Raw genomic sequence first — 22358 nt, 5'->3', positions numbered from 1 at the left:
AGCCTGGGTATAGCTGGCAGAATGTGGGGACCTGGTCTCCTGTGTCCTGTGACGCTCAGAGGAGTCTTCAGATCCCTCCTTGCTACCAGGATTTAATGGGTACCCCCCCCACTGACCTAACTGGGCAGAGGTTTTCAGGATGCCCTTAGTGGGCCTACTCTCCTGGGGTTCCCCACTAAATTGCACTGTACTTAGGTGCCCATACCCGGATGCCCGCCCATCCATTTCTGGGTGGTACTGGCCTATGAGCCCCATCCTTTTGGATGGATAGTAATCTGCCATCCCTATGGCCCTGTGCTCATGTTCGCCAGGGGACATGGGGGTGGCAGAGTCCAGGGACTGGGAGAGATGAAGGCCTCTGGTACTAGGGCTCCTGAGGTTATGCTCACGCGTTTCCCTTTCCCAGCGAACCTCATCTCTATCAGCCCCTGCTCCCTGTTGCCATGCAAGAGCCTGCGCTTTCAGTTCCTCAGTTAAGGCCTTACTAGACTCTATCAGTCTCTCCTGCATGGCTACCTGTTGCTGGAGCCTATCACTGTGCTGGCAGAGAGCCTCATTCTCTCTCTGTGCCTCCTGATTGGTCCTGGAGTACTGGGCCGGTCTTTGCTGCAGGAGGGTTACCTCCTGAGTCCCATCCCTACTGGCCTGCTCCTTTCTTGCCAGAGCCTCTTCCACCCTCCTGGTGTGCTCTAACAGGTTCTGATGCTCTTTTTGGAGGTCACCCAGCCCCTGGAGGGCCAAGTGATTTTCTTCAGTTTTTCTTTTTAAATGGCAGACTTCCTGGCCTAAGGTGTCCCTTTCCTGACTAAGAGTCTGCATCTGTGCCGCCAGGTCGTCCCTTTGCCTTTGAAGGGTACCAGCTTTCTGGCGCTCCTGATCAAACTCTGCCTGGGTAACCAGGTCTTTCAGGATCAGTTTATTGCTCTCTGCCTTTTCCCTATCTAGGTGGCTTTGCACGGTGACTACCTGCTCAGCACATGCCCAATTGAAATCTAATTGTTGCTCCAGCTTTTTCTGGCTCTGCAGTAGGGAGTCCAAACCTTCTTGGTACTCCTTCTGCAAGGCCAGAAATCTGGTATCCTGGTCAGCCTTTTCCTGTTGCAGGATACACATGTCCTCTTTGATTTTAATGAGATACTGTCTGCTCTCATTTTCTGTCTCCTGGCTTCTGTGCATCCTCTGCTCAGAAGAGACCAGGTCAGATTGGGCCTTCTCTAACGCGATCTGTTGCCTATTTGCCAGATCTTGGCCTTCAGCACATTTGTCCTGCATGTCTCCCATATATAGATACAAATATGCCGCTATCCTAACCATCTTGTCGTGTTCATCTTTAGCTTTAGGAGCCATGTATAGTTCACTCAGGGCCACATGTAAGGGACCCTGATCTCTCCAGATATCTAACCCAGTTGCAGTGACCTGTCGTGTGATTGCCTGCAACCACGCATCCTGGCCCTGCTCAGTCCATTCACCTCTCACAAATAGCTGATGTAAGAAGTGCTCTCTGGCTATTTTGATGTCTACCAGTGTCATCATTCTGAAATTTGAGTTCCTTCCTGATTTACAGAAGTTTGTATTTTATTTTGCAAAACAGACCGTTTCCTTAGAGCGTTCCTTTGAGGGGTGCTTTCACAGTGTAAAACAGCGTGGTGATCTAACCGGATATGTGTATCCGGTCAGTTGACACACTGTATTAAGCTGCACAAGTGGTAAGTCTAATCCAGAATATCCCGGCTACGAGCCCCCACTTTGTAAGCGACTTCAATTCAACACTACAGCTAAGTCAATACCTAGTCTGGGACGCTGATGGAAGCCCTTATTGATGTATTTTTATGTCCAGTTCATTTACTCTGGATGAAAACCCATATATAACACCCCTCTCTCAGAATCCCCCCGACCCCGCTGAGCCAAGAAGTAGGTTTGTTTTGCAAATTTAAAAGGTTTATTTGAAAATTAAACAATATATATCTATCACACTTTTATAGTAAATTAATATTTGATAGCACACTTGTGAGGATGATAGTGATCAACAATGGATAATGTTATAGTGGTACACTCTTTTTAATGGCTTAGAAGATGATATAGAGAGGATAAAGTAGCTGAGAATGCTTTTATGGCTTCAAGGACAATGCAAGGATGAATGAAAATGCAGTACAGAAAATAAACTTGATATGACTTCAACAAAAGACAATGTAATCACTTTTCTTTGACAATTCACCCCCACCCCCTCTATGCAAGGTAAAGAGATGGGAGGAAAGCACACAGTTCTCAGGAATGCAATCAAATATAATTCAGTTCCCCCCTAGCAAGCTTAGAGGAAAACAGGTAGGAGTTTTAAACACAGGCAAGATACTTTGATGTGGTTGCAATTAAGTGAAAAATATGCAAAAAATGCTTTTAATTCCCTATAGGAGGTTCAGGGTGAGTGAGAGATACTTAAATTAATTCAGGATCACTTTAGCAATGCTCTATGAATGATTGTCAGATTGCACACGAATTTCAGCAAGGAAAGCAAGGACAAATATTTTTACACGCGGCTAAAATTAAGCAAAATGTCAAATCGCGGCAAATTTAGTCGCGTGCGTCGAGCACAATTACGGAGGCACTATAAGGAGTAGGAAGTCGGTTCTAGGCTTGTTGGAAAGATTAGAATCTTAGCTTTAAGATGACAGTTAAAACTCGCTCCGGAGATACGGCCGATTTAGTAAAGGTAGTTTTTCGGATTTGAAATTTTAAAGCTCAGAAAGACAGATGACAGTTTTCAGTTTTAAAAATGACAGAATGACACGATTCTAGGAGGCAGTTCTAATAGGCTAAAATAGTTTGGATTAGATTATTTTAAACTAAGAGATTGGTTTTGGCACAGTCCTGACTGGGTACTCACACTAGATTTTGGACAGGAATGCGACTTCGTCACCGATTGGGTCAGGATTGGCTGGACTTCTGCTAGTGGTTCTTCACAGCGATCTGGTCTCTGGGTCTCCGGTTCTGTTATCGGTTCTGCTAGCGGCACTGCACAGCGGTCTGGTCTCTGGTTCTCTCTGGTTCCGGATACACCACTGCTTTCTGGATACTGCTACAGGTTCTTGCAAAAGTTATTGGCAAAGAATTCAAACAGCTTGCCCGGCTGTTGAATAGTTTGGTTGGTTTTGAGGCCTGCTGAAGAGGATTCAGCTTGTGGATTCAGGCCTCTCTGCTACAAATTCTGGAGTTAATTTCTGGTCTCTGGAGATTGATGGATTTGAAGTCTGGATCTCTGGATGTGAAGTCTGAAGTCTCCCGGCAAAGCGTCCCGCAAGAAAGTGGAAAGTGAATCTCTCTACCTGGGTTTCAATGTTCCTTTTATGTGTTTTGAAAATGGGTGTGCGCCTGGGTCTAGCTAAGCCTGCCCCTCTCACTTATCATTGGCCAAGCTTTCCTCTCTCCCTTGATTGGGGGAAAGAAATGGAGTGACAGAGTGATGCTGTAGGTTTTATTGTCAGAGGAACCTCCCCTTGTCAAATTGCACACAATCTATTTCTGACCCAAATACATATTTATCTATGTACCATTTTTCTAATATTATAGGTCCAGTTTACATATTTTCTGTAGCACCAAACCATCCGATCCCTGTCTTTGTACGATGTCGTGTCCACTTAGGACAGAATTCTCCCCTTTTCATCCAGATAACGACCTCTAAACCTTTCCAGATTTTACACAAATGTGCACCAGGGATATGGGTCTCAGATGATAAAGTGTCAGATTTTTAACATGCATACACTTGGATTAACAACCTTTTTTTCCGCTACTATCCCCAAGAACATACCACAGGGTCCTAACACCTCTTAAAATGTGCACAGAAAAATCACAAAAATGATGATGTTATTTATATAATTTTGACAAGTCTGCACTGTGAATTATCCATCTTTTTAAAATCATGCTCTGGCCCCAAAGGGGTGTGGTTTTCCAAAGCACATGGTGGAATTTCTGGTTTATCCACTTCCCCCAAGCTCAGCTGGCTCTCACAGGCACTGCCCCTCCCAGTTTCTCTCAAGAGAAAGCCATTTTACGACCACCCCAATATAACATTTGCCTGAGTCCAGGACAGGGCTTTGTTCAACTTCCTGCAGTCTGCAGGTACCACTCCCCTAATTTAATCAGAGAGGTGTCACCTCCTTTTGGTGGGGGCAGCAGGATGCAGCCAGGCCTGGGAAGAGTGGCTGAGCAGGTTTCACTCCTGTCGGGGGTAGTTGCCGGGCAGAATTCACTCTCTTCCAGCCAGGCTTCAGCTAAATGTCACTTTAGTTCCCACATGCAGCTATAATGCTGATTCTAAGTTCAAAACTATGACATTTAACAGTTGCAACCTATGTTACACTCAAAAGTAGGTCACTCATTTATTTTAAACATTTCGATTTTAGTGGCTTTAAACCCAAATTCACTTAAGCTGCTGACATCCCCAGCTATTTTTTTTTATATATACATTAAATATTTACTTCCTTCAAGTCATTTTAGAATATAGTTTTACATTGCATCCACCTCTTAGCAAGTCTTTCCTTGGCCTGGTTTGGGTTCATTTGTTCAGTTTTACACAAAAGTCTGCTGGTTTTAAAACGCCGGCTTTCGGATAGTGGTGAGCACCAGTATTGCATCCATTTTTGACATGAATTCCCCATAGTTCTGGGTTGCTTTTGGCAATCAGCATTGCCATTCCCAATGGTTTCAGGCTACTGTGTGTGTAGCCCAATGGTGGTTTTAGGCAGTGCCCTCCTGTGCTCACAACATAGGCAAAAATGGGTGGCAGCCTATTCTTCATGTTTTCCCTGTGCACTCTCTGGGGAGTTCTGGCCATCTTGATGTTTTCAATGCAAGTAATGCACAGTTTTATGGTAGGGCTTGGATGCATGGGTAAAAACATCCCACATGGCGAATAGGGTTATGGTAATTATGTTGGTCGAACACCGAGGTCAATGAGATTCTAGTATACAAGGACTTCAACAAAAACATCTTCTAAAACAATTGGTCAGCCACCTATGGAGCAGAAACCCAAGTCCCTGCCAAGTGCCATCTTTGCCTCAAACCTTCATGTAATTCTCTGGTGGATACAGTCCCTAAAAGTATCTGTGAATCTCTCATCCCTACATTAGGGCAATACATAGTGTTGGTTAGATCAGTGATAACCTCCATGTTTGACGACTACACAAAACCACACATCTGAGCCTAGCTAGAAAGCAAACACTTGAACAACAACACGCTTGGTCAGGCTTGCCTAAGTGCGCAACCTGTTTCTCCATGTTCTGTTTGTTAATGCACTCTTTGCTTGGCTGGGAGCTCCTTTATAACCATCCCACAGCTGCTGGTAAAGCGTTATTTAAGCAATAAGTCCCAAGCATGTGGGGCACTGCCGCTTCATGTAATGCCCCCGGGGCCCATGTCACGGGCCTGATCGGAGCAAGGTCCTTAACGCAGGCCCCGGGGCATTTCCTGAAGCAATGCCCCCCCTGCTCGCGGATTATTGCTTTTAGTTTTATTTTCATTTAAATTGAATGTGTTCAGTTCTATCAAACGTTTCAGTATCATATAAATGAATCACAACATTTTAAAACATCAATACATAGTTAACAACAAAGGAAGGAAAATGTGCATGTGCTAAGCTTCTAGTTAACATAAAATCATAAAAGTTCTATACTGTATTGTATTGTATTGCCTATTTATTTATATAGCACGCCTGGTCCATTAGTTCAATGATGATTTAACTCTAGACCAGATGTTATAATGTGTAAAATGTAAAGCTTTGTTTGCTGTGTTTAAACAGTATGTCCAAAACGTGTCACTCTTGTTGTTATCATAATCATTCAGGAGCACTGTCAAGAAATGGTCGTGGGAAACAGACTGGTGCAAACAATTGACAAGGCAAGAGCTTGCAAACTTTATGAAATCTTACCAATGTTGGACAACTCACTGGGAAATTTACCCGCCTATTTAAAGAGGCTCCCGAAATCCTATTGGCGAGGCCAGTTCCTTAGGTTCAGATTGAACTTGCTTTTGGCAGGGGAAATTAGACATTGCAGATCTAACTCCCAGAATAGGGACAACGGTCTTTGTAATGATTTTCGAATGCAGGCAGTCGCCAGACCAGGGAGCATGTCTTCATTGAGAGTGCTGCTCTTCAAGATCTGAGAATTTCACTTTTAAGTACATATAAACACACGGAAGTGTTTTTGAACATTGGAGAAGAGCGATTTAAAGGTGGCTGCCATAAAACTACTTAACGGTGCAGGGTTGGTAAAATGGTGGTAATGTGAGACAGAATATTAATTAATCTGCAGTTTTTGCTATTTTGCACTTGACTGCACTATGACTTTCTCGCACCTTACTGTCTTAATGGCTCTTGAACTTTATTGCCTCTATCTTTTTATTTTCTGAGAAATGTTATGTTGCTTGATTTGTTTTATACTATATGGTCTTTCAGTATTGTACATTACTTATGCTTATATATTTGTAATGTGTTGTTTATGAAATGTTGAATTTTATGGACTTACGTGTTTGATGTTCTCTGTGCACGTTGTATGTATGGTACGTTTTGCTAGTTTTAATTTTGTAAGATTGTCATTGTACAACCTGAAGAACAGTAAAATAAGAAAAGAAAAGAACAAAACTCTGACTTTCATTCCTTCGACCTACACATCCCCGAGCACTGTCATGCACTACCCCATGACTTGATCTCCTTCCCCACTTTGTCAGTCTTCGAAACTACCCTGAGATACAGCTTCCCTCACTTGAGAGAGCACCTGTTCTGCCAATTGGCATTCCCTCCCCCTCTGGCCTGCATCCTCTCCTATCCTCTGTACACAGATGCATGCACTATGCACCGCATGATATTCCTCCATATTTCATTCCTTCTCTAGGCATGTTTACTATTGACTTTTGAGCACTGTCCCCACTTGCTGTCCGATTGGTCTATGGTTAATGCATGTGACACTGCTACTCTTGCACAATGTTTCTTGTCAAAGCTCCCCTTGCTATCCAAATATATGCAAGCAAAAATAAAAAAAAAGATGAGTGCAATGTATTTTGTGTGACCCCTCAATTGTAGTCAATCTTAGGATTGTGCCATTCTGACATGAAGATGATTGGGGGAGTAGACTTTGGGTATAACATTGGTACCATAAACATGCAGACGTGTACATGAATTCTCAGTGAAAACATATCAACATGTTCAAAATCACAGCTGGTGCGGGAGGTTTTCAGTTAGTCAAATGCTTGGTTGATATGCATTTCAGAATTTCCCATATGTATTTTTTGAATATGTATTTGCATTTCAGTTTATATAGAACACACCTATCTAGGAAGCAATAGAATGCTGTGCAAGTAATTTGAGGTTGACAGGGTTGGATGGAATAGGAGGTTGCAGGTTACTGTAGTTTAGATATCCCATGCTATGGCATTGGATGATATGCACCTAGGAGTAGCATGTACTAAGTGACCCAAGAGGCAAGAGGGGGCCTGTCTCCTGGTTTTCTCTTTACTTGCAGGTTTAGTCTCAAGCCTTTTAGTGGTCTAGCTCCCAGTGGAGCACATCCCACCTGAGCTCACAATTTGTGTAGCTAAGTAGGCTGGTGTTTCGGCAGTAGTTGCTTTATAACTGATGTAGGAAGGTTTGAAGAGAATTTTAGCTGGGACGGGTAGCCAGTGATTTCTCTTAGGATTCAGGAAAATGTGAGAAATTTCATAGTGTTTGTTATGAGGTGAGCATTGGCGGTTTGAACTACCAAAATGGTGGCCAGTCTGTGGCCAGGACACTGGTGAAGAGAGTGTTCCCTCCATTGAGGTGTGATACATATTACCAGGGCCTTTACCAGGGTTCGAAATTGCCAGGCAGAGGGAAGGGTTTTATCTAAAGAGGAGTACTAGGAGCAAGGATTAAATAAAGATACTAATGACTCGAGTACATCACAAAATAGTCCCCACACGGAATATGAACAATGTAAGGCTAACCGAAGTGGGATTTCAACCCCTATCGCAAATTGATTCCATGGATGCCCAGTAAAACACCATCATCAATAAACAGACTGTTGTGCAAGAAATTAAACCTTCTATTGAATTGCTGTCTGCTGTTGAATCTAGCCCTCCTAAATACAAGATCACCGGTAAAACATACCTTAGATATACGTGATTTTATCTTAAAGCATAATATTGATATCATGGGCATCACAGAGACCTGGCTATCAGAAACTAATGGTCCCACCATAGAGCAAGTGACCCCGCCGGGATACATATTTTTTTTGGGAAACATCATAAAGAAGGGCCGGGTGGTGGTGTTGCCATTATTTGTAAAGAGGAGTTAAAAATGTACGAAATTAAAATAGACTGTGAAGAGTGTTAAATACTGCACACAAAGACCATTCTAAATCATTACTTTAGTGTTAAATTCGTAGTCCTCTATAGGCCACCAGGAGAACCTAATCATTTTAACGAAGATCTTATTAATGTTTTAAACGCTATGCAGATGGCTAATTCAGCTGTAATATTTTTGGGAGACTTAAATCTTTGGAAAGGTAACTCCAAAGTCAAAAAGCTCAGGAACTTGAGAAACTGCTTAAAAATAATAACATTATTATCCATAATAACGACCCGACACACATTAAGGGGAACGTCCTAGATTGGATGGCCAGCAGTAACATCCCATTGGCTGGGATTACAACTACACCTTGTATGTGGTCCGGTCACTTTACCATCTCATGCCAGATACAGCTTCCTCACCCATATAGGCAATAACATCAACCACTATGTAAAGTTTCAAGTAAGAATTACTAGGCTATTACAGTGGTTGATTTGTCTCACTGCCCTAATGACTAAATCAAGAGATTCAGACCACACTGATACATTAATCGAATACTATGACAAGGACATGATACCTCTGCTAGATAGAGTTGTCCCAAGTAAGGATTAGAGAGACGCCTAATCATAAAAAATGGTCTCCTCTGACTTGCCAAGTTAAAAGCCAGTAAGAGGCATGCAGAGCACATCTGGCTTAAAGAGAAAAGTACGGAAAATAAAGCGACTTGGAAGCTTTTAGAAAAAAACATATAAAGACAAGATCATTGAAGCTAAACACAGCTACTATAATGATCAGAATGAAAGAGTTGGTGATAAAACTAAGGAACTTTTAAAATGTTTTAGTTTATGGGAAAAACCAAGAGTGCTTAATCAAACCATTACTCTGACACAGGACGACAGCACGAGAGTCCAGAAGGCCTTCTCGGATAAACCGTGGTGTCCCCAAAACACGATCAGGGATGAGTTAGAGGGCCTGAAATCTGGTACTGATGCCACCACTATGGGGAATGACCATGCCAGCAATGTGGCAGGTTGTTTGTCCCCTAATAAAGGAGATCGGAACCAGGAGATACATTCCACAGGGTTCCACTTTTTGAAGCTATCCATTGAAGAAATTAAAAATATCTTGAAAGCTCTGCATCCAACAAGCTGTCCCGGGGACCTTCTTCCTTCAAAGATAATCCTGAAATACCAGGACACCTTTTCACCCTACCTATGTAGATTTGTTAATGCGTCGTTCAGACACTGTATAATTCCGCAAGCCATCAAAGTTTTGGCGGTGACTCCTTTATTGAAGAAACTAGGTCTCGATCCAAACAATACTGTAAACTTTCGACTCAACATGAACACTCTATTCTTTCTGAAACTGTTTGATAAAGTGGCCATGACCCAGTTACAATCCCACATCGAAGCCTCTGGTACGCTGTATAACAAGCACTCAGGTTTCCGATGCTTTCATGGCCCTCAGTGTGCACTGATTGATCTTCAGACCCAGAAGCTGACTATGCTGGAAAAAAGTAGATTGGGGTGCTGGTGCTACTGGATTTATCAGCAGCCTTCGATCTGCTGGACCGCAACATCATTTTGGAACAGCTAGTTGACCCAGGGGTACTTTCCAATGTGGCAGTAAACTGGATGAAATCATTCTTGGAAGGCAGAAGATTCAGGATGTATTGGGGAGACTCTTCCTCGGAGGCTGAAATCAGGGATTTTGGTGTCCCTCAAGCTGTTGACACTTGGCCACAAATGTATCTTTGGACTCGCCCCCAGAAAAGGTGATTGTACATCAGCCAACCAGAATCCTGCGATCCGTCACTGCCCACCGCCTCAGAGTGGACCGTGTTAAGCGAGCTTGTGGAAATGGACGCTCCTTTCCAGTGCTGGTGGCATGTGTGTGGAATGCCCTACCTCAAGCACTAAGAAGGGAGGAAAACCACCTGGTCTTTAGAAAATCTTTAAAGACCTGACTGTTCATGTAAAGTCTTGGTCTGTAGGTTTACGCTTTTTACTTTTCCTGTTTCAGTGCCTGGATGCCCTGGGGCTTTGGCGCTATACAAATCCATTAACATAACTAGTTGTTACCAAATATGTTGGACTTCTTTATCAATATTTTGCCAGAAGGAAAGATTGCTGTCAATAATTTCTGATGTTATCTACCTTAGTGTTGAAGATTTGTAAACTGTTTTTAATTTTCCTGTTGACTCTGAGATTACACGGTTGGACAAAGGTGTTAAACAGTGTTTTACTGCCACACAGAGGGATCTACTCCTCTAAGAGGCCACTGCAATAGTCGTGGAGTAATACACATCTTTGGATTCAATGATAAGTGCACAATGATTCCTGGCTAAGGTCAGGAGGACCCCGGGTTTAAGTGATTTGTGTCAGCATTTTTCTGGCGTTCAGGTAGAGTTTATTCTCAATCAGTTCTAGAATATACCAGGTGTGGAGGGTATAACCCTTGTGTGGGGGTGGAGTGCTGTATGTCTATAAGTACTTTTTGATTTGGTTGAAGGTTGACAACAGAGCTATGACATTTGGGGTTGGATGAGCTGGTTAGCATTGCAAGACAATGTTTTAGTGCTTTCGAGGGAACGTTTTTAAAGGATTTGTGGTAAGGCATTGCAGGCTTTCCCATCCCTTATTAATTGTGAGGGCATGAGGAGGGAGGATATGGGTGGCATGATGGTATGCCCAGTCAAGTGGGTTTGGGTTGGGTCATTTTACCAAGGGAGATGTAGAGAAAGTATTTCCACTGACTTGGGTGGGGTTTAGAAAATAGCACTGTTTTATTTTCCTGTATTCTGTGAGATGGTAGAGGGCACTAGAGTGGACCACTGGTGCTTTTGGTGTCTTGGGTTCCTACTCCTAGTAAGTTTAAATTACTAAGGAAGATATTTGCTGAGTCTCAATTGATGCAGATGTGATGGGATCAGATATAGCATCAAGGAATGACCCACACCTTGAGGTGGGCGAAAGATGAGATAGAATGCAGCACTCTGTGAGATAGTGAGAAGTGTCAAGTGAGGCGTCCCATCAGCTTCATAGGCACACTGCTAAGCATAGTGCAGGTGGATTTGTGGATGACTGTCACACCTCCCCCACATTCCCCATGCGTTTGGCATATTGAGTGGTGTATCCGTTTGGGGTGAGGATATCAAAGGCATATGAGGAGTTGGGGAAAGGCATGTTTTAGTTCTAAAGATGACACTGAGCTTGTGGGGGAAAATGAGGTCAGCATTGTTAGCGACAAGAAAGATGTCTGAGCAAGCATTAGTATCTGGATGCATAAAAGTAGCTGGTGTGAGGTAGTGTGGCACTTAGAAGGATGTGGATGAGGTTTCGAGGATTGTTGGACTAAGGGGTTCTCTGTATTCTGGTGGGCTCAGGCCCTTGAGAGCGTCGGAATGGAATGTGGCTGTGACATTGTAATGTCTTGCTGCTGTTGAAAAAAAAGGCAGGAGTTCTTGCTAACACAAACAGGTGATGCCCTTCTCTTGGTCGTTGGCTTAGGACATCAGAGATGAGGATGCACAGTAAAGGCTGCATATACGGAAGAGCAGGTGGCACTTGATTGGTTGGTGAGATGGACGAGGTGGAACTGGTCATGTTACCAGGCACACTCCTTTATGCCTAGTGGATGAGCACTGTAAGGGAGGGGTAAGAAACAGCCCTTAAATAGTAATTGTTTGGCAGGGAGAGCGGAGGGAGACGGAAATGGTCACATAGCCAGGATACTCACTGATGGACTAGCACTGCAAGGGAGCAAAACAACAAGCTCTTAAGTAATCACCATTTGATGGAAAATGCTAAAGTAAAGGAAGTTGGCCGGTGACAAGGGACACTACTATGAGCCTGGTGGAAGAGCACTGCAACAGAGGGAAGAAAAACAAGCCTTTAAGTAGTCACATTTGGTGGAAAAAGCTACAGAAGACTGAGCTAGTCATGTGAACAGAGGCACTCCTCTGAGCCGCAGGGTCTAATCTATTGCTTGTGTGAGTGCTTGGTTCTGGAATAGTATTAATTTGACTTACTGGTTTCCTTGATACTCACAACCTCCAGGACTCTCTTCAATCTGTCTTCCGAAACTCTGCATTCTGCCCTGACCTTTCCTCTGCATCATCTCTCCTTGGCATCAGAGATAAGGCTCTTACTTGGTTTGCTTCATACCTTTCCCCCGGACACTTTCAGGTGCCTTGGAACAGCCTTACCTCCCAACTCACCCCCCTCACTGTTGGAGTTCTCCAAGGGTCTCTTCACTCTTTTTATTCAGCCTTTGACGCCCTGATCTCCTCTTATGGCTTCTCCTATCAACTCTTCGCTGACGACAATCAGATCTTCTCTTTTCACTCCTTATTCGACGAGCTGCTGTCAACAATTTCAAACTGTCTCTCTGCCATCAAATATTGGATGCTGTCTCACTTGCTCATACTCACCTCCACTAAGATAGAAGTTCTCTTCTTTCCAGCCAAACAGACAATCTCTTCCTCTCCTCCTCTTCTTCTCTTCTCTCTGGACTAACTTCCTTTTTCTGCTTCCGCTCGTAACCTTTTATTTATTGTGCATTTGTAAGGCATGAAGTAAATTGTGTTTCAAAGCGCTCTTGGTGTCATCTTCGACCCATCACACAACTTCTTGCTCTTCATCTCCAAATCTGCCACTGCAGACAGACTCAACCTCCTAAATATCAGTACGAAACTGTCATCTTCTTCGTTTCAATACTGCTAAACAGCTAATCTCCTCCAGAGTGCTTTCTAGATCTAACTACTGTGCCAATCTCCTCTATGGCCTTCCCCACTATGCTTTTCCACCTCTGGATAAAGTCCTCAACTTCACGAGCTGCACACTTTTCAACCTTTCTCGCTTTACCTCTACCTCCTCTGCCCATCGGAAAATTAACTGCCTATCTATGAAACAAAGGGATGCGCATAAACTTCTTCTCATCTTCAAAACTATCCATGGATTCACCACACCCGCGTATCTGCTCATCTCACTCCCTACCCTCTTCCTCACTCGTTAAGATTATCCTGAGCTCACCCCCTTGTCACCACTGGAGCCCCCTCAGCTCCTTTTGTTTTCTCTCTCCCCTAGCTCCCCTACACTGGAATGCTCTTCCTCTCCTTCTCTGTACTACTTCAACTCTACGGCTATTTAAATCCAAACTCTAAGCTCTCGTTCTTCCTCATGAACCTGCTTCCTAGAACTGTACGCTACTGCATCACCCTGTTTTCTTCTCTTCCTACCCTTCATGGACAACCCTACAGCACTTTTCCATCACCCTTCCATCCTTATGTCAGCACTTTCTTCATCATCCCATTCCTATGAAATTCTGTCCTGTACTCGTCCCTGGTTTATGTTTCCACCTTCCCCTGCAACATCTGGTCGTCAAGTCACATTTTCTTACCCCATTGTATATGTCTTCTGCTCTGTTATCAATGGTAGATTATGTAAGCGTTTTTGTGCCAAAATGCTTTGTTTTCCCTGTGATGTATATTAATTAATAAATAAAATGAATACATTAAAGTGTTGGAAATGCTCTTGACACTAAGATAAACATGGAAAAGCTGTTTGTAGGCCCATTGCACCTGCAGCCACCACCCTGTTTTGAATCGTGGATTGGCTCACAGGGAAATGCAGCTGCAAAACATAAGGAAGGCTTTGCAACCGGCTGCAATGCACGTTTGTGAATTTGCAGTCCCATGCAGACCTATGGAAAGAATCTCAAACGGAGATTTGAATTTGATTCATGGACGAGGCGTTGCTTTCCTGGTTAGAAAAAGGCTGCCATGTTACCTTAGATGAGAAGCCTTCTATCTGGTTCAGGCAAAATTCCAAACGGGTGTCCTTTATGTGGTGTCAAAACAATGCATGGTGCTCAAATATTATTCCTAGTTACTAGTGGAAGCTGTGTTTTTCTCTTTTTTATTCGGAAAAGGTGAGTTTACCTAAACAATATCCCTTTTTTATATCCATCGGTTCGTGGTGTACTCCTTTTCCTTATTTAACTGTACTTAATTTAGCAACATCAAATGGGGGGAGGGAAGACGAGGCACTGCTGATATTTGACCCTGCCACTGCAGGCCACACCAGTAAGGGCCTGATTTACAGAACGTTTTTCAATGGGATTTTCCCGTAGAAAACCGCTTTTGTAAATCAGGCCTGGAAACGCATAACTCTGTGAGCTCTTATTCGGGCTGGAACTATGGGGACTAGTACCTCGCTGGTTTAATGTCTTATATATTAAAGCTCTGGGCTCCCCCACTGCCCACTGGATAATGTGTTCGAACTGTTAGCAGATTTAGCCTTTAAATTAATGTTAGATCAGAAAATGAATGGCCAAAAAGAATATTGTGTTTATCCATTTTATCAGCACTTATCAAGCCCCATGAAAAGCCAGAGGCCCTTTCATATGCTAAGGTTTTATGGCAAGGCTTAGGTTTTCTTTAGGGAGTTTCACTGACAGAGCCAACTTTTCGATTAATGGCTTTAAGCAGTGAAATGAAAGCAGGCTTCCTCTTGATTATAGGAAAAAGATTTCTGATTGAAAACACACAGGTCGACACTGAACTTGCATCATAATGATTGCTGAAACAGGCTGAAGGGCGAACCACATGAAGTTAGGGTAGGCAGCGCTGTTCTGGGACATTAATGGCCAGGGGCCAGATTACAAAAACCTTGCACCGGTGTACATGCAAAGTCTGCACGGTATTAGCACTAAGGCAAAGTTTGCCTTATTTTTAAAACACTGGGACACATTAAAAAACCATTGCACCTCGACAAGCGTAGTGTGGCATATTAAAATATTAAAAGCACCAGGGCTTAAATGGCCCATGTTCTAAAAATATATTTTTGATGCATGTTTGCATGTGCAAAAATGTAGTGAAAATGCATCTTTTTTGCACTAGGCCAATTTTTGCGCTGGTGCTTTTAATACCAGGGCATATTAACACTAGGCATGCCCAGACGTGGGTCCCGTGCCTGCTGGGCCTAGAGACCCAAGCTACTCCTCACTGATGAGCCCCAAAAAGGGCGAAACATGTTTGGGGATGCTTGTGGTCTCATGCAGAAGGGATGTGACCTAGCAGTTCGGGCTGGACTGCCCCTTTTGGGGTGGGGCCAAGCCTGATTTGCATATGGTCTTTCCCCTTCTGTAATGGCTTGGCAGGTGAAGAACGGTGTTCTGGAGGGTTGCCCAGAGCAACACCAGTGGTTAAGATTCATTCTAAACCTTCCAGCCATCACCTCTTTGTTTTTGCTTTGTCACCCCGAGTGGGACGGGTATGCCCAGACGTGGGTCCCGTGCCTGCTGGGCCTAAAGACCCAAGCTACTCCTCACTGATGAGCCCCAACAAGGGCGAAACATGTTTGGGGATGCTTGTGGTCTCATGCAGAAGGGATGTGACCTAGCAGTTCGGATTGGACTGCCCCTTTTGGGGTGGGGCCAAGCCTGATTTGCATATGGTCTTTCCCCTTCTGTAAAGGCTTGGCAGGCGAAGAACGGTTTTCTGGAGGGTTGCCCCAAGCAATGCCAGTGGTTAAGATTCAGTCTAAACCTTCCAGCGATCACCTCTTTGTTTTTGCTTTTAATACCAAACAGCACTTGTGATGCAATGTTTTTTTTTGTGTGTGTGTGTGTGTGTCTCATTGTATTAACAAATAGGACAAACTTTATCCTAGTGCTAATACCGTGCAAACTTTGCACTTGCACCGATGCAAGATTTCTGTAATTAGGCCCCAGATTACAGAAACGCTTCACTGGTGCAAGTGCAAAGTTGCACGCTATTAGCATGAGGCCAAAGTTTGCCCTATTTCTAAAAACACTAGGACATATAAGAAAACTATTTCACCTTGACAAGTGCACTTTTGCATGGTAAAAAGATACATTTCCAATGTGTTTTTTCACCAGGGCAAAGTTTGCCCTAGTGCTAATGCCATTCTGTGTTAGCCCTAGGGCAAACTTTGCCCTGTTTCGAGAATGCAGTGAAAATATATCTTTTTTGCTCGAGGGCAGTTTTTGCTCTGGTGCCTATACCATGCCAACCTGCACTAGTGCATGGTACAATAGTTTTCCAATATGTCCCTTTGCTTTTAAAAATAGGGCAAACTTTTCCCTAGTGCTAATAGCGTTCAATTTAACACTTGCACCGGTGCAACGTTTCTGTAATCTGGCCCTGTTGTTTATGCACATACATTGCTGCTGGTACACGCTTTCTTTCTAGGTTTTGTTGCCATAGGGTTCAGTGGCAGATGCAAGATCGAAATTAGATGTTTAACCAATAGCCATTCTTTTTTTACTCCAAAAATATTTTGTTTTCTGTCCATCCAGAAAAACAACAAAATGTATGACTCATCCCCAAAACTCACTGGGGGTCTTTTTATAAAAAGGTGTAACTGCATGGAGGGGACCACTGTCGGCATTTACCTGCGGTTCAATCGCCTCCATGCAATTTCCCACATTTACAAAACAAATGGCAAACCCAAAGGATGTCATTTTGTAAGGTGCAGAGTCGTACACTAAGGCGTGTATGCCTTGGTGCGCCACTGTGCGACCTTTCCCTTCCCTTTGGAAGGCAGAGAAGGGGCAGGAAGCAGAAGCAACATGTCCACTGTGGTTTATAGTCAAAATCTCGAAAACTAAATCTCGAAAAAAAAGCACAAATTTAAAATCTCGAAAAAAAAAATATCGAATTTTTTTTTCAATGCGTTTTTTTTTCAAAATGGGGGGGTTCCGCCCCAACCCCCCTTTTTTCATTTTTTTTTATTTTACCCCTTTTTTTTACTTACCTGACCCCAAAAACAATTCGATATTTTTTTTTTCGAGATTTTTGTTTCGTGCTTTTTGTCATTCGAGATTTTGTTTTCGAGATTTTGACTGACCACCGTCCACTGTACTTTCCTCCTATGTCTTTAGAGTGTTTTACTGCCTGCATTAGATTTTCATGCAGGCTCTTGGTGGACTTCATGGGAATCCGTTGTAAATGCCATTGAAAAAGCATAATTTTCAGGCAGCATTTACTTTTTTTTCTAAAACGGGAAGTACAATTATAGAGCACAGGCGATTTAGCCCGATTTTACTCTTTAGTTGTAGTCAGTTTTGCAAAAGTTGAAAATTGCTTGTAGGAATCCAACAACACATAAGTGCAAACATTGGCCGTCCGGTGCATGCAGTTTCTACTTTTTGGAAAAGTTTAAAACATGCTTATTTGCCTTTACACTGCGTTTTGTAAAAAAGCGTAAATGCTGCTTGCCTTGGCTGAACGCTTTTACAATGGAATCTTATGGAATCTGCTTGCATTTATCAAATGCAAATGGCAAAAGCAGGTGGATTTCATAGTAACCCATTAGTTAGGATCAATATAGAATGGTGGTGTAAAACCAGGAGTTTCTTGCAAAAATAATGTCAGTCTCATTACCATGGATGTCATCAAGATGTTACAACTGTGACCCCTGGAAACTCCCCTGCTATCTCTGGTGCTTCCTCTGCGACCCCTGGTTAAGGGTTGCAGAGGCAAAGAGAAACTGAAAGAAAGAGGGCTCAGACGAAGCCCATTTTACATTCAGCAGCACCCTCTGCTCTGAAGCCTCATGTCCTTCGGCGGGGGGAGGCCCTCAGACTACAAAAATAAATAATGTCTTTTTTAAGTCACTCTGACTTCATAAATACATTATTTCTGTCATGATTTTCCTTAACAGACATCATTTCTTTTTGAAGTCATAGTGACTTCAAAAAGACATTATTTATTTTTGACAACCACCCCCCCCCACCAACAGGACATAGAGGCCTACGGCTCTTCTGCTCTGCACATGACAGGAGCATTGGAGAAAGAGGCCTGCCTGAAAAGGAGTTCCTCGAGCAGCGATTCAGGAAAAAGGTAAGAAAATGTATTTCTTTGTAAAGTCCCATACGTGCATTCATGTGTGAATGAGTGAGTGCATGATGTATGAGTGGCTGGATGAGCGTGTGGGAGAGAAAGGCAAATGGGTTCACACGTAAATGAGCAAATGAATGGTGTGTGAATGTGTGTGCTTGTGTTCAATGCCTGGACTACTTACCAGAAGCTTCATTACTCCTAGTCCTACTCTTTCTTGTCCTCATATGTAAGTACTGCGAAAAGGAATAGGGATGTGGAGTTAATGCTGGCCCGCGGAGCTTGTTTTGAGCAGGAGGAGAGTGGGAGGTAGAGGGGACGCGTGGGGATGTTGGGGCAGGAGGGGGTCCACTAAAAGGTAATGGGCATCCATGACAAAGCAGGCATATTTGTTATTAGTGGCTAGACAGGCATTTTGGTACAGCCAGTCCAGTAATTTCTTACTGTGGCATGACATTTTTGCAGGGCATCTATAATAAAGTAAGTATGATACATGTTATTACCTCCCTAGACTGGTATTTGGGTAGCCACTCTAGCTATTTACTGTGTCATGGCATATTGCAATGTTCATCTATAATAAAATAAGCATCATACGAGTAAACTATCTGATGAATAGAATAGCATTTGATTGCTATTTACTGTGTGGTGGCATATTGTAATGGTCATCTATAATGAAATAAGCATCATATGTGTAAACTACCTGGATAGACTGGCATGTGATTGCAGCCAGTCAAGACTTTCCTTACTGTAGAATTGTGTATTTTTCTGGGTATCTATGATAAAGTAAGCATGATACTTGTTATTACGTGGTTAGATTGGAATTATGGTGCAGTTAGTCTAGTAATGTCTTATTGTGGCATGGATTTTTCGCTGTGCATCATCAAGGCTACAGCAAACATGGTAAGTGTTGTTATGTGCCTAGCCTAGATTGTGCAGCTAGTTTTGACATATTTTCTTATTGTGGCATTGCATTTTTAATAGCAAAGCAATACGATAGCTCAGCAGGATCAACGCTCACTGCTGTGACCTATGTGTGATCTTTAGGTCGAAGATTCGAATCTCGGCAAGGCCAATTTAGCCTTTCATTCTTCTGTGGTTCATAGTGGAGTGCCAACATTGGTTGGAATGATTATTGCATGTAAATATGTGCTATTTACAGCACTTTGGTGAAAGCACTATATTAATAAATCATCATTAATTAATGCATTAATGCTTGTTTGTACTGTTGGTGACCTTCATGTATTGGATTTTTGGATACTGTATTATCATGCAACTGGCAATGTAGGGGTGGTGCTTATCAAATGACAGTATCTGACATGCATCTATAATTGCCATAAAATGGAAGTAACTGCCCATACAATGCTGATGTGGCATATCTATGGCAGTGCCTCAGCCTATGTTGATTCTATAGGGTCTAACTCTTTCATATCATGACCCCATCCATGGCATATGACAGCAACACCCTTGTTGAAATGCGCTTGGTATCTAAAATATTATTGTCTGCTGTAGTACCTATTTGGTATTTTAAAAGTTATACATGTCTGTACGTTTTATTATGGCTGCAAGACACTTCTGTTGATGCCGCTACTGGTGATGTCATCAGAGTTAAAGAGGAACTGCCATCTGGATCAAAGATTTTGTGACATCACTTCTTATGATGTCATCAGGTGTGTGATGTCACTTCCACTACCCCTGCAATTTTTGTGAATCAACGTCCCTCCTTGTTACTAAACATGTTGTGTAGCATGTTTGGCAATTCAGACATTCTTATTCTCAGCTGGCAGAAGCAAAGTGAAAAACAGCCTTTTGTCCCTACACCTGCCAAATTCTGCTGAGAGTGAATGGTCCAGAAGCGGTGTGGCCGCATGACCATGGGCACTCTGCAGCCATGCAGACACTCAGCGGGGGATACAGACAGGGCAGATATCTGAAGCTTCTGCTCTTAATGAAATCTCCTAATATCCAGGGTAGGTCTGGCATCTTGCACGCCACTGGACACCTGTCATCTTACACTACAGTCATGTATCGCATGCAAGGCCATATTGAGCATCACCCATGGCCATCGTAGAGGAATGGGGGTTTGGGTGGCATACATTGTTCTTGCAGTGGGTACATGTTCTACTGATTCTCCCCACCGTGAGAAATTCCTCTAGGATTGTGCAGTGAAGGGAGAAGATGGGAATTGTCTTTGTAATCCCGCAGAACGTCCTCGTTAATGAGGGTTTCTGCATGTGTGCAAAGAAACATCCCCTGATCACAACTATGGGGAGCAAACAGAAACTGCCCCTGGATATAGTAATGATCAGGTTAATTTCTAGGCATTCTGAAGATACTTTTGGTACCGTCATTGCAATAGATTGTGTCATTGTTTATATCTTCTCAGTGAGAAGTTTTTTTATTTGAATAAAAGCTGATATCCCTAAAGTGAAACATTCAAACAACATTGGCTTATGCAGAAAATAAATTCAAAATATCAGCAAACCCGTATATGTTTACAAAGTACGTGAGCATTAAGCAGGTCTCCTGGTTGTGTCATGAGTTTGTTTTTCACTTTATGGATGCAACACTTTATAATCATGTTCTGGAAAACGCGACTCGTCCAGCGCAATGCATGCCATCAAAGTGTTGGGTGAATATGTGTGTTTCTTTCCTTCTAGACACTCTCAGAATATGATACTTCCAATGGGACAAGGTTTGTAAACCAATCAAATCGAAGGATGTTACCCTAGAACTAACAAAGGCACAATTCATTCTCCTAGGAGACCCCCTCAAGGCAAAGGCAAGCCCAGCATGGGCTGAGGCAAATGAAGCTCAGTGGACCGCCCCTCATCTCTACCCGAGTGAAAAATCTGCCAGCCTTTTCATCAACACAGATCTCCATTCAAGACACACAGTGGCCAAAAGACCCAACCATCATGCTACCAGCTTGCACTCCTTTCACAGTCAAGCCCTTTTTCCCTGCCATGAGTTGCAGTAGAGTAGGCCAAGCCCTGGTTTACTCTCACTTGAACAGTTGCACTGTCCTACTCGCAGGAGTTCAAGATGCCACCTTGCCCCCCCCCCACCGCCCTAAGAGCCTCTTCACAGGAGTAGCACAATTTGACCACATTATCCTCATTATGAGTGAGCTTCACTGAATACCCCTTCATACATTCATCAAGTCAAGCGAACCTGCTTTGCCTGCATAGCCGTCACAACCAAAACACCACCCTGCCTGGTGACAGACTCACCATCTCTGGATGCCAACACACCAGCAGAAGCCACAACAAGACTCAAAGAACTCTAATTGGGAACAGACTAGGAAGCAGGTATGTTCCTGTTATCCACCAATCCTACACTTAAGGGAGGACCTAAAGACCCTGGTCTTCAAAGAACATCTTGTTAATCACTGCACAATCCACTGAACCCTACTCCTTACCCTCAGGACCTTCTGCCCCTGCACCATTCTTCTCTCATCCCCCTCCCCATCCCATGCACGTCATGCATGCAAGAGAGCAATCTGATATTGACCTCATTAGCAGTGCCTGGAAACTTAGAGCAATGCTTTACAGAACAGAAAAATCAACCTCTGATTCCCTCTTTCCTTTACATGAAATTGTGCCGGTTATAACACGATTTACAGTATAAACGGTTTCTTATTTGTGGGTAAGTATACGTTTCTATTTGTATTTCGTGTTTAGACAATGCACTTTGCATTACGGTTTGTTAGGGGTTTTGTTTTTTCTTAAGCTGCATTGGTGTGAATGTTTTAATGTGCTGCTTATTCCTTGACTATTCCAGCAGACTTTCCCACTCCTGACCCCTGTCTGTTCTCCACTGGCTGGCCCCCTATCTACATCACTCTCCTGTCTCCCTATAGATCCCATTCATACATACAAATCTTCAGAGCAACATCCAGTTGGGTTTTAAGAATGATCACTACTATTGGTTGTATGTATAGTTTATTCAGACATTTTGATGGTGGATGTCCTTAAAACCATGACTGGGTTTTGCTACTCAGTGAATGGGCAAGGCCAGTCAGGCTTCAGGTGTGAATGAACGGGCACGAAGAAAGCAACGCTGTGCTGAGACAGACTTCCATGTTAAGAAAATGATACGGTACTGTAAACTAATAGCTGGCCCTTCGGGATAGCATTTTAGAATGTATCAAAGGGTCCTTATTGCTGGTGGCAGATG

This window comes from Ambystoma mexicanum, chromosome 6p (genome assembly GCF_040938575.1).
Source record: "Ambystoma mexicanum isolate Mex_15411 chromosome 6p, UKY_AmexF1_1, whole genome shotgun sequence".
NCBI lineage: Eukaryota > Metazoa > Chordata > Amphibia > Caudata > Ambystomatidae > Ambystoma > Ambystoma mexicanum.
The sequence above is the reverse complement of the archived record's forward strand: the minus strand, read 5'-3'. Positions refer to the sequence as shown.